This window comes from Prionailurus bengalensis, chromosome E2 (genome assembly GCF_016509475.1).
Source record: "Prionailurus bengalensis isolate Pbe53 chromosome E2, Fcat_Pben_1.1_paternal_pri, whole genome shotgun sequence".
Lineage (NCBI taxonomy): Eukaryota > Metazoa > Chordata > Mammalia > Carnivora > Felidae > Prionailurus > Prionailurus bengalensis.
The window spans coordinates 18,816,936-18,828,714 of NC_057352.1; positions in this window are offsets into that span (position 1 = coordinate 18,816,936).

The following is an 11,779-nucleotide window of genomic DNA, read 5'->3' on the forward strand; positions in this document are numbered from 1 at the left end:
TGTGTTCCTCCCGTGCCCTTTCTCATCCTTTTTTTGACATCAGGATGCATCTATCAACAATATAGCCTATTGTTCAGTGTCTTTTGAAAGATACACACGATTAGTCTCCTACTGTATCATTTTGCAACTTGTTTTCTCCATCATCGTTGTTTCTGAGTTTTCTCCACACTGATACACAGAGCTCTATTTCATAAACCTTAACTCTTATCTAGCATCCATTGTTAGAAGAAACCACAGTGGATATTTCTACTCAGAGCCAATATAGTTCTTTCTTCTTTTCCCCTTGCAGCCTTGAACTTTCATCTCCTGTCTCCCTGTGCCAGAGGCAGCGTTTATTCACAGAAGTTTTGTTTAAGTTTCTTTTTTCTTTTTTTCCCATGAGCTACAGCAAGACATACCTTTTACACTGGTCTCCAGTACAAGAAGTACCTGTAATATGTATATAATATATATATATAAATACATGTAATGTCACAGAAGTTGCAGGAAACCCCACTTAATTCACTATGCCTCATACATTGTATTTTAAATTCTACCCTATTTCTGTTTGGAAAAAGTTCTGTTCGCAACGCACTACCTTGGTTTCACGGCCCTTAAATGGTCACGATCCACAGTTTGAAAAACACCAGAGGGGCACCTGGGTGGCTTAGTTGGTTAAGCTTCCGACTCCTGATTTTGGCTCAGGTCACGATCTCAGTTTGTGAGTTCGAGCCCCGTGTCTGGCTCCACACCGTCAGCAGGAAGCCTGCTTGGGATTCTGTGTCTCCTTCTCTTTCTGCCTCTCTCTCTCTCTGTGTCTCTCAAAAAGAAATAAACATTTTTAAAAATTAAAAAAAAAAAAGGAAGGAGAAACACTGGGTGTGTCGTAAGGGGTGTCCCCTTAATAGGCAGTGCTCTGCTGAGAGCAGGGAGCTCAGAATCAGTTGTCTCAACACATAGTCCCAGTTGCCTGGTTTTATTTGTGTACCTATTTCACAACTTCAGTCCAACTGACCTTCAGCTCCTGCACCTGGACGGTGTCAGCCACCCTCGAGCACGAGTCCCTAGAGAGAGAGCACCTCTCTTTTGTCCCAACACCGGGGTCTGACCTGTCCTGGGGTAGACTCTCCAGGTCTGGGGTCCTCGGCAGCCGTAGGCGCTGGGGGGTCGGGGTGCAAGGGGGTGACTCTCCATCACTGGATGGTGTTATGTGAATGGAAGGCACCTCCGGGAGCCTCCAGGTCTCAGGGGATGGGCCCTCTGCCCTGCCATCTCGTGGCTGCTGGTTCTGCCACTCGGCTGCAGGGACTGATGAGTTCTGGACACCACCCTCCACCGATGGGGGCCAAGGCAGCTGGGGCAGGAGCTCAGCCATGGGAAGGGCTCCACCTGCCGGCTCTGGAGCCTTGGATAACTGCACAGTCTCTGGGGGAGAAATAAGAGAGGTGAAGGGAAGGGCCCCTGTTGAAGCCTTGCCTCTCACCACCCCGCACTGCTCCATAGCCGAACTGAGGTTCAGAGCACAGTGTAGGGTCAGAGAGGTCTGGGTGGGAATCCCACCTCTGTCACTGTCCTCTCTTCCTGACCCTGAGCCTCAGTTTCCTCTTCTGGAAACTGGAGATCCTGATGCCCACCTCCTATGGTGGCTGGGCTGCATCAGAGAGCTCTGACATGTGGGGTGCCCAGCCCAGGGCCTGGCACACAGTAAGTGCTCAGTGAACCTCTGTTTGTGCTCCTGAGTTGGGGTTTATTTTGTCTGAACATTCACCAAGGCCAAGCCCTGGGTTTTCTATACACCAGTCACCCTAGCTCCTTTCCACACACACCAGGCCAGGAAGGAGCCGGGCCTGAGCGGGCCCCAGAGGTCTCCGGGCCTAGGTAACGGCTGATCAAGCTGAGGAGACAGAATCCAGGATTTCCCTTCCCTGTTTGCTCAGCAATTGCCCCTCCCAAGACAAACAAAGGGAGGGTGGCCGGCTGTGGCCTCCTCAGCTGGGAGGAAGCCAGGCCAGTTCTTGCACCGCAGATGTGACATTACAGGCCACCTGGGTCTGCGGAGATCAAATCAGTGTCTGTCCACACGGCAGAACACAGCAAGGGCTGCTTGGTGTCCAGCTGCCCAGGGAGTAGGGAAGGGAGACCTGTGGGACCCAGAGAGGGTGGCCCCTGGCTTGGGGAAGAGACCCTGACCCTTACAGGCCAGGCCCGGACCCCAGGGTCCTTCCCAGGCACCCCAATACCCTTACCTTCTGGTTTCCTCCTCCTTCTGTCCCCACGGGGTTTGGACTTCCAGGATAAGGACAGGAGACCAGGCCCTTCCCGCCCCCCAGGAGTCCTGGCTGGACCGAAGAGTCACAACCTTGCGGCCAGAATAGCATGTCCAGCTGGAGTCGTGTTCCCCTCTGACCAGCTGTTCCTGGGAGAAGGGACAGAGTGGGGGTGGGGGCGCCCGTACAGAGGAGGGTGAAGTCAGCCGCCTTGTCTTGCCCTCGTGACTGCCCCACTGAGGAAGGGGCTGTCTTCCCTAGGCCTCTGCTGGTCCTTCTCTCCACAGTGTAGCTCCTGCCTGTCCCCCATTATTCCCCCAGAGCTGCTCCTCCAAGCCCAGGGGTCACCCCTGGGTGACCAAATCCAGGACGCTTTCCAGTCCTCATCTTCCCGCCCTGCTCTTAGAAGCCACAACCTGGGACAGCCCTCTTCCTTCTGGGAGCTTCTCTTTGCCTCTGAGATGCCGCAGTTTCTGCCTCTCCTCCCACCTCGCTGACAGCACCCCCTCACACTTTTGTGCACACCCCTCTCCGCTACCCTGTCTGGAGAAGCTAGTATTCCCCACGGCTCAGGTCTAGGCGCTTTTCTCTTGCTTTTCCATTTTTATTGCATAATAATTGACACATACTAACGAGTGTCTGCATCATAGACATGAGTTATAAATTATAACAGTAAATGGGCCCTTTAGCCCCCCCCACCCGATTCGAGAACCAGCACATCACTGGTGATTGCCTTAGGCTCCTCCCCCAGCCCACCCGGCTTCCCTTCCAGAATTCTCCATCACCCCTGCTGGACGGTCATCAACCCTTCACATTTTTAATAGTTTAAAATTATTTTACTTATTTATTTATTTATTTTTATTTTATCTTATTTTATTTTTTATTTTATTTCTTTATTTCTTTATTTTATTTCTTTATTTTATTTATTTTTATTTTATTTTATTTTATTATTATTTTTTTTGAGTAGCCTTCATGCCCAGCTCAGAGCTCAGTGTGGGGCTTGAACTCATGACCCCTCATGATCAAGACCTGAACTGAGATCAAGAGTCAGACGCTTAATTGACTGAGCCGCCCAGGCACCCCTTTAATAGTTTTTTTTTATTTTTTATTTTTTAATTTTTTTTTTAACGTTTATTTATTTTTGAGACAGAGAGAGACAGAGCATGAACAGGGGAGGGTCAGAGAGAGAGGGAGACACAGAATCTGAAACAGGCTCCAGGCTCTGAGCCATCAGCCCAGAGCCCGACGCGGGGCTCGAACTCCCGGACCGCGAGATCGTGACCTGGCTGAAGTCGGACGCTCAACCGACTGCGCCACCCAGGCGCCCCAATAGTTTTTTTTTTAATAGTTTTTTTTTTAAGTTTTTTTTTTTTTCAACGTTTTTTATTTATTTTTGGGACAGAGAGAGACAGAGCATGAACGGGGGAGGGGCAGAGAGAGAGGGAGACACAGAATCGGAAACAGGCTCCAGGCTCCGAGCCATCAGCCCAGAGCCTGATGCGGGGCTCGAACTCCCGGACCGCGAGATCGTGACCTGGCTGAAGTCGGACGCTTAACCGACTGCGCCACCCAGGCGCCCCTTTAATAGTTTTTTTAATCACATTGCTATACAACCCTAAACAATGTATTTTTTTTAGTTTTTCTTGCGTCTGAGCTCTTGAACCATACCTTATGTCATCTGTGACTTGCTTTCCTTGCTCAATGTGAGTTCTAAGATTCAGCCATAGGGGTAGCCCCACTTATCCTGTTTTTGCTACTATGCTACCTTCCGTTGTCAGAATATACCACACTTTCTTTATCTTACCTGCTCATGGACGGCAGGTTGTTTCTGGTTTTCTGCTCTGATGAATGACGCCGTCCTGACATTCCCCGCATGTGTTCCTTGCGTAACTCCCTGGTAAACCAGCATCCCAGTGATCGTCCAGCCACCCGCGTGCCTCCCCTGTGCGTGCTCGTGTCTGAGTGCTCAGGGTGTTTCTGTGGATCTTCTACCCCGCCTTTGTTACTTAATTTTTTACTTTATTTTATTACTTTACTTATTATTTTAAGACACTGACTTTATTACTTTAGTGTTAAAGTAAGTCTTGATGTCTGGTGAGCAAATCTTCCTATCTTGTTCCTCTTCTCCCAGAGTCAGCTTGTCGAGTTCCAAGGGGGAAAAATCAGTAAGAATTCCATGGTTATGCTATAACCAACAATTGATATCTTTACTGACTTCTCCAAAATGTCCACATGGGGTCACTCTCCTAGTACTTAGGTCACTCTCTGGGCGTTTAGGAATTTTTCTTAATTGTGGCAAAATACCCATAAAAGTTACCATCTTAACCTTTTTTTTAAGTAGGCTCCAAGCCCGACGCAGGGTAAAAAGATCACTCCACTGACTGAGCCACCCAGGCACCCCCCATCTTAACCATTTCTTTTTTTTTTTTTTTTTTTAATTTTTTTTTTTCAACGTTTATTTCTTTTTGGGACAGAGAGAGACAGAGCATGAACGGGGGAGGGGCAGAGAGAGAGGGAGACACAGAATCGGAAACAGGCTCCAGGCTCTGAGCCATCAGTCCAGAGCCCGACGCGGGGCTCAAACTCCCGGACCGCGAGATCGTGACCTGGCTGAAGTCGGACGGTTAACCGACTTCGCCACCCAGGCGCCCCTTAACCATTTCTAAGTGTAGAGTTCCATAGTGTCAACAATACTCAACATTATGCAGCCATAATCATCATGTGTTTAGGTACTTTTGAAAAATAATTGTTCTTTTAAAGTTCTTTCTTATCTTTTTTTTCCCCAGTTTTATTGAGAAATAGTTGACATACCTCACTGTATGGCTTAGGAGGTACATACAGCATGATGGTTTGACACATATATTGTGAAACGATCACAGTAGAGTTCAGCTAACAATCATCTTCTCATATAAATACAATAAAAAGAAAAGCAGGAAGAAAAGAAGAAAGAAAAATAATTTTCTCCTGGTGGTGGGAATGCTTAGGATCTACTCTCTTGAGAACCTTCCTGTCTGTCACACAGTGGCGTTGACTATGGTCGTCATGTTGTACTTTGCATCTCTAGGAGGTCAGTATCTTATAACTGGGATTTTGTGCCTTTTGGCCCTTTCCTCCAATTCTCCTTCCTCCCACTTTTGTATCTTTTGTTAGATTTTTTTTCCTTTGGTATTTCATGTTTACAGAAGTTCTTTTGTGACAGATAATACACACATGAAAGGGCATAAAATATAAACGTATGGCTTAATATATAATTATGAAGGAAGAACACATGGACCCACTACCCAGGCCAAGAAAAAATATGCCAGCATCCCCAGAAGCCACAAATGCCTTCCCAGCCAAACCCCTCTCCCTCCACCCAGTCATCCATCCATCCATCCATCATCCATCTGTCCACCCATCCACCCACCCATTGAGCCATCCGCCCATCCATCCATCCATCCATCCATCTCTGGGTATTTCAGAGCTTCCTTGGTCTATTTGTCTATCCCTGTGTAAAACCCACACTATCTTTATTATACACACATTGACTTCTTTGAAAATTCCTTCCTTTGCTTTTCTTTGGTTTTACCACTTAAGCACATATTCCCCAAAACCCTAGTTTAGTTTCTGAACTTTGTACAAATAGAATAACACCCTTTGAATTCTTTTGTATTTTGCTTTTGTTATTTAACAGTATGCTTGTAAATTATTCACCTTATTGTGAATAGCTGTAATGTGTTCATTTTTAATATTGTATAGTATTGATATAGTATCAATGAAATAAGTTGTGGATAAATACCATTACTTGCTTATCAATTATACTGATGGACAGTTGAGGGCTTCCCAGTTTGGGCTATTAAAAATAGTGCTGCTGGGGCGCCTGGGTGGCGCAGTCGGTTAGGCGTCCGACTTCAGCCAGGTCACGATCTCGCGGTCCGGGAGTTCGAGCCCCACGTCAGGCTCTGGGCTGATGGCTCAGAGCCTGGAGCCTGTTTCCGATTCTGTGTCTCCCTCTCTCTCTGCCCCTCCCCCGTTCATGCTCTGTCTCTCTCTGTCCCAAAAATAAATAAACGTTGAAAAAAAAAAATTTAAAAAAAAAAATAAATAAAAAATAAAAAATAGTGCTGCTGTGAACATTCTTTTACATGTCTCGTTGCATTCCTCTTTGTCAGGCATCAGGTATCTGTCCATCCACCCATCCACCCATTCATCCATCCATTTATCCATCCACCCATTCATCTACTCACCTGTCCGTCCATCCATTCATCCATCCATCCTCTCATCCATTCATCCAGCCATCTCTGGGTGTTTCAGAGCTTCCTTGGTCTATTTGTCTATCCTTGTGCAAAACTCACACTTTCTTAATTATATATGCCTAATTATCCTAATTATATGTACAGTTTTATAAGTAGCCTCGATATCCTCCCACCTTGCTCTTCTTTAAGAGTCTCTTGGCTTTTCATGTTCGATGCTTACCTCAGCTGTGCATGATCCTTGCCTATCAGTTCATGGATAGGAGTGGGGCCCGGTGTGAGGCTCAGCCTGTAGTGTGAAACTGAAAACGCAGTGGGAGATTGAAATAAGAAAATGGTTTGCTGAAACACATCAAGAGTCCTATGGAAAACTTGTTGGAGATGTGCCTACAGAACCCCTAGATGGACAGGTTCAGTCGGCAGCTGGACAAATAAAGATCAGCGCTGGTCTGGGCGTTCCCCAGCGTGTTGGCGGAGGTCACTCACCCCAAGAAATCTAGCTGTCAAATGTGCCTCACCTCACCTGGCACATCTGTTTCCAGCACCCACCCTTCTCTCCCTGCACAGGATTATCGTCTTCAAGAAACATCAAGGTTGGCATAAGATTCTTTCTTAGGGGTTGAGGTTACAGGGGGGAATTGGGCTTGTGGTCAGTGTTTTTTTACCTTTCCTGACCTCTGCCTTTGCAGACAGATTTCTCAGTCAAGTTCATGGCTGGTGGAGAGAAGGAAACTCATTAGAACCCAATGTCCTTGGAAACATGGGCAGGGCTGGTGTGTGGAAATGAAATCTCAAACAGAGCAAGGCTACAGAAGAACACCCCATGTGTTCTCCATCCTAGAAGCTCTGTGGCTGAAAACCACCTGCTTCTTGTCCATTATTTCCGCCTTCCCCTCATCCAGGGGAGCACTGCCCACTGGAGTCTCTTCCCAACTGGAACGTGGAGTCTGGGCTGAGGAGTCCAGACTCTGTGCTGTTTCTGTAGTATTTTTCCACATGGAGATTTCGTGTACAGATAGAATCTATGCTCACTGTTCCATTTTCTACCCCTACGTGGGTGCTCCAGAGAGTGTGGGCTTATGTATCTCTGACGAATAATAAGCAATAATGTGATGTTTGCACTCCCCAGATACTTCAAGATTTCCTGACTGTATCTATCTGTTTCCAGTGAACTGTGACTTCTGGTTTCCTCTCTGACTGTGCCCACATGGGCCTGGTAAAATTTGACTTCTTACCAAATCTCTCCCACACTCTCTGTATACGCAAGGTTTCTTCCCTCGTGTGTCTGATTTTAGCAAATTCCTTCCCACACTCTCCACCCTGGAAAGTCCCAAATTCTCTGATGTCCTCCCCTTCAATGCCTTGTTGGCATCCCGAGACTTCTCCCTTTGGGCCAGACTGAGTTCCATTTCTACAACACAGATGTGCACCAGGTGGTGACCCGCCACTGTGGGGGGTGGGGCGCAAGTTGGACAGTGCCCTGCCCGCCGCCCTCTGCCTTGACCTCCCAGTCAGTGCTGTTGGGGCCTCTGTGTCTCATGAACTTCTGCTTTGTCTTTCCAGCATCTTGGAAGGAAGTGTCATGCTGCTCCTCTCAGGCAAAGACACCCAGGCCAAGACCATTTCCTGCCCTGAAACTTGGGGCTCTCTGAGGAGAAAGCTGGGTGTACCTCGAGTTGTCCGAGGATGGGCACCTTGACAAGACTAGGAACGAATGATGAAGGTGGATTTTTGTCATCCAGAAACTCCCAAGGGTTTCTTCCTTCTCCCAGCTTCCTTCCCAGCACCTAGTTTTCCATTTTGCCTTCTGATTTTGTATATTTTACTCCCACCCAAAAAAAAAAAAACAAAAGGAAGGTCCCAAAACACGGTCTAAGAAAAAGTGGCCTGCTCTCCTTCTCAAAGCCTGAAAAATCACATTTTTCTGACCATTTGGATTCATTTCCGCAAGGACTTGTCGGGACCAGATGCAACATTTTCTGTAGAAAATACCTGCTTCGGGAGGGATCTGTTATGCCCGGTGGCCCTTCCATCTCTGTCTCACCTGGACTGGGAACTCTTCAAGGAAACGTCCAGATTGGGGGCTTCCTTTCAGCAGGGATGATGGGAAGTCTTTTGATAAACTGCAATGATTTCCAGGCTGCCCCCCACCCGCTGATGTACACACTGTTGGCTGCTCTGCTGGAAAATGGGGACTAAGCTAAGGACAGAGACACAATCCCTGTAGTCAGTGAGTTTCCAGCCTTCCTCTGGGAAGTGTGGGAAATGCTGATGCCCACCTCAAGGGGTTCTGAGAGATTCTGATGAGATAATGCAAGTAAAATGCTTAGGCTGGGCTCGAGCACACAGCGAATGCCCGATCAGTGTTTTAGTTGCTATTATATGTTCGGGGGTGGGGGGCGGTGTTTGAAAGAGCATCTGTGGTTCAGGATTTCGACAACCACACTACCAAGATGCTGGAAAGCAGGTGCTGGGGGAAATAGGGCGGGGAGGAATGCAAGAATTCTAGAACGCTGGTCATGTCCCCATGTCGGTTTGGTTTAGCTCAGGGTGTTTTTCCACATCACTTATTAGGCAAACTTTTTTTTTTTTTTAAATTTTTTTTTTCAACGTTTATTTATTTTTTTGGGGACAGAGAGAGACAGAGCATGAACGGGGGAGGGGCAGAGAGAGAGGGAGATACAGAATCGGAAACAGGCTCCAGGCTCCGAGCCATCAGCCCAGAGCCCGACGCGGGGCTCGAACTCACGGACCGCGAGATCGTGACCTGGCTGAAGTCTGACGCTTAACCGACTGCGCCACCCAGGCGCCCCTTAGGCAAACTTTTAAAATGAGAAACTGACATTCCCTTGCAGAGGCCGAGGGAGGAACTAGAAAGATTTCATTCCGCTCCACAGTCAGGCCTGTGAGGCGGAGAGCCCTCCAAACATGGCAGCTTTGGTATGGTTCGTTTTTATTTTTTTCTGTTTTATGTATTGGAATTATGTATAATATGTAAATATAAAATTATGTATAAAACCTTTTTTGGTTTTATTTAAAAATGTTTTTCAGGGGCACCTGGGTAGCTCAGTCAGTAGAGTGTCTGACTCTTCATTTTGGCTCAGGTCATGATCCCAGGGTCAGGGGATCGAGCCCCCACTTCGGGCTCTGTGCTGAGCATGGAGCCTGCTTAAGGGTCAGTCTCTCTCTCTCTCTCCCCCTCTGGCCCTCTCCCCCACTCACATGTTCTGTCTCTCTCTCTTTCTCTCTCTAACAAAAAAAGATAATAAATAAAGATTTAAAAATAAAAATAGTTTTTAAAAGTTAGGTATAGCTAATTTAAATTTTTTTAATGTTTATTTATTTTTGAGAGAGAGAGAGACCGCAAGCAGGGGAGGGGCAGAGAGAGAGAGGGAGACACAGAATGTGAAGCAGGCTCCAGGCTCTGAGCTGTCAGCACAGAGTCAGATGCGGGGCTCAAATCCACGAACTGGGAGATCATGACCTGAGCCGAAGTTGGATGCGTAACCGACTGAGCCACCCAGGTGCCCCAAGTATAGCTAGTTAAATGGGAAACAACTGGCTTTGCCCCCGGAAGCCTGCGGAAAGGAAGGATAGGAAGAGGGAACTGGCTGCACAAGGGAGGCACAGGCCACTGTGGGGATGGCTCTCAGAGTGGCCCCACTGAGACCGAGGAGGTTCACAGATCCACTCCACAAGCCTGTCAGGGCCACTCTCAGCTCTTTCGAACACTGAGCAAAACACTACCTGTTCTCAGAAATGGGAGAAAAAAATCGGTCTGGCTTGGGAAAATCTGCACGCAAAACATTTTTAAAAATTTCAGTTGGAATGTTGCACACATCACAAGCGAGTTTAAATAGGTGTCAATAAAGCTGAATTTTAAACGACACCTGTATGAGTTTCCTGGAGCCGCCAGAACAACTTCCCATGAACTTGGGGGCTTCTAACCACAGAAATTCATGGTCTCAGAGTTCTGAAGTTTGGTAGCCTGAAGTCGAGGGGTTCCGGAGGCTCCAGGGCAGGATCCCTCCTTGCCTCTCCCGGTGTCCTTGCGTTGTTCAAGGGGAATAAAGGTACTGATAAGAAACTTTGAAACAGTAAGCATGCATCTAAAATAAGAGAAAGAGAATGTCTACCATCTAAACTAGTAGAAGGAAGAAAATGGAAAAGAAAAACCTTCGATCCAAAACGTGAAAGAAGCACGGAAAAAGTGGAATAAAGGGAAAGTGTACACAATATTATGGCTGAAATCTAACAAGCATATCAATTATAATCCAAGTTAAAAGACCACTCCTCTCAAAGCACAAACATTGCTAGGTTAGACCAAGAAAAACACGTAGTTACATGCTCTTTGCAAGACAAATAACTGACAAATAAGGATAAAGAAAGGTTGAAAGTAAAGGGACAAAGATTTATCAGGAAAATACTAACTGGAGGAAAGGTAGTGTAGCTGTAATACATCAGACAACAAAGATGTAAAGCAAAAAACACTTTTAAAGGTAAAGACAGCTACAACCTAACAGTATAAAAGTTCGACTCACCAGGAAAATGTAACAGTTCTAAGCTTGGGTGCACAAATAAATTGTATTCAGTAAGGAAAGAATAAACATTTTTAAAGCTTGAAGTATTTTTGACACACATTAAATTAGTTTCGGGCGTACAACATAGTGATTCGACAAGAATATACATTCTTTTTTTTTAATGTCTATTTATTTTCTGAGAGAGAGACAGACAGAGCGTGAGCAGGGGAGGGGCAGAGAGAGAGGGAGTCACAGAATCCCAAGCAGGCTCCGGGCTCCAAGCTATCAGCACAGAGCCCGACGTAGGGGCTTGAAACTCACGAACTGCGAGGTCATGACCAGAGCCAAAGTCGGATGCATAACCGACTGAGCCACCCAGGCGCCCCCTAGGATATACATTCTTCATTCTTTTTTTCAATATATGAAATTTATTGTCAAATTGGTTTCCATAGGATATACATTCCTTAAAGCACACCTGGAATATTTACAAAATTTCATCACAGTCTGACATAAAAAAAAAAAAGTGCCAATGCACTGTTAAAGTTTTTAATGGCAAACAAATTCATTCTCTGAGCAGAATAAAATTGTCAGAAATTAATAACTAAAATATTACTAGGAGGGGCGCCTGGGTGGCGCAGTCGGTCAAGCGTCCGACTTCAGCCAGGTCACGATCTCGCGGTCCGTGAGTTCGAGCCCCGCATCGGGCTCTGGGCTGACGGCTCAGAGCCTGGAGCCTGTTTCCGATTCTGTGTCTCCCTCTCTCTCTGCCCCTCGCCCGTTC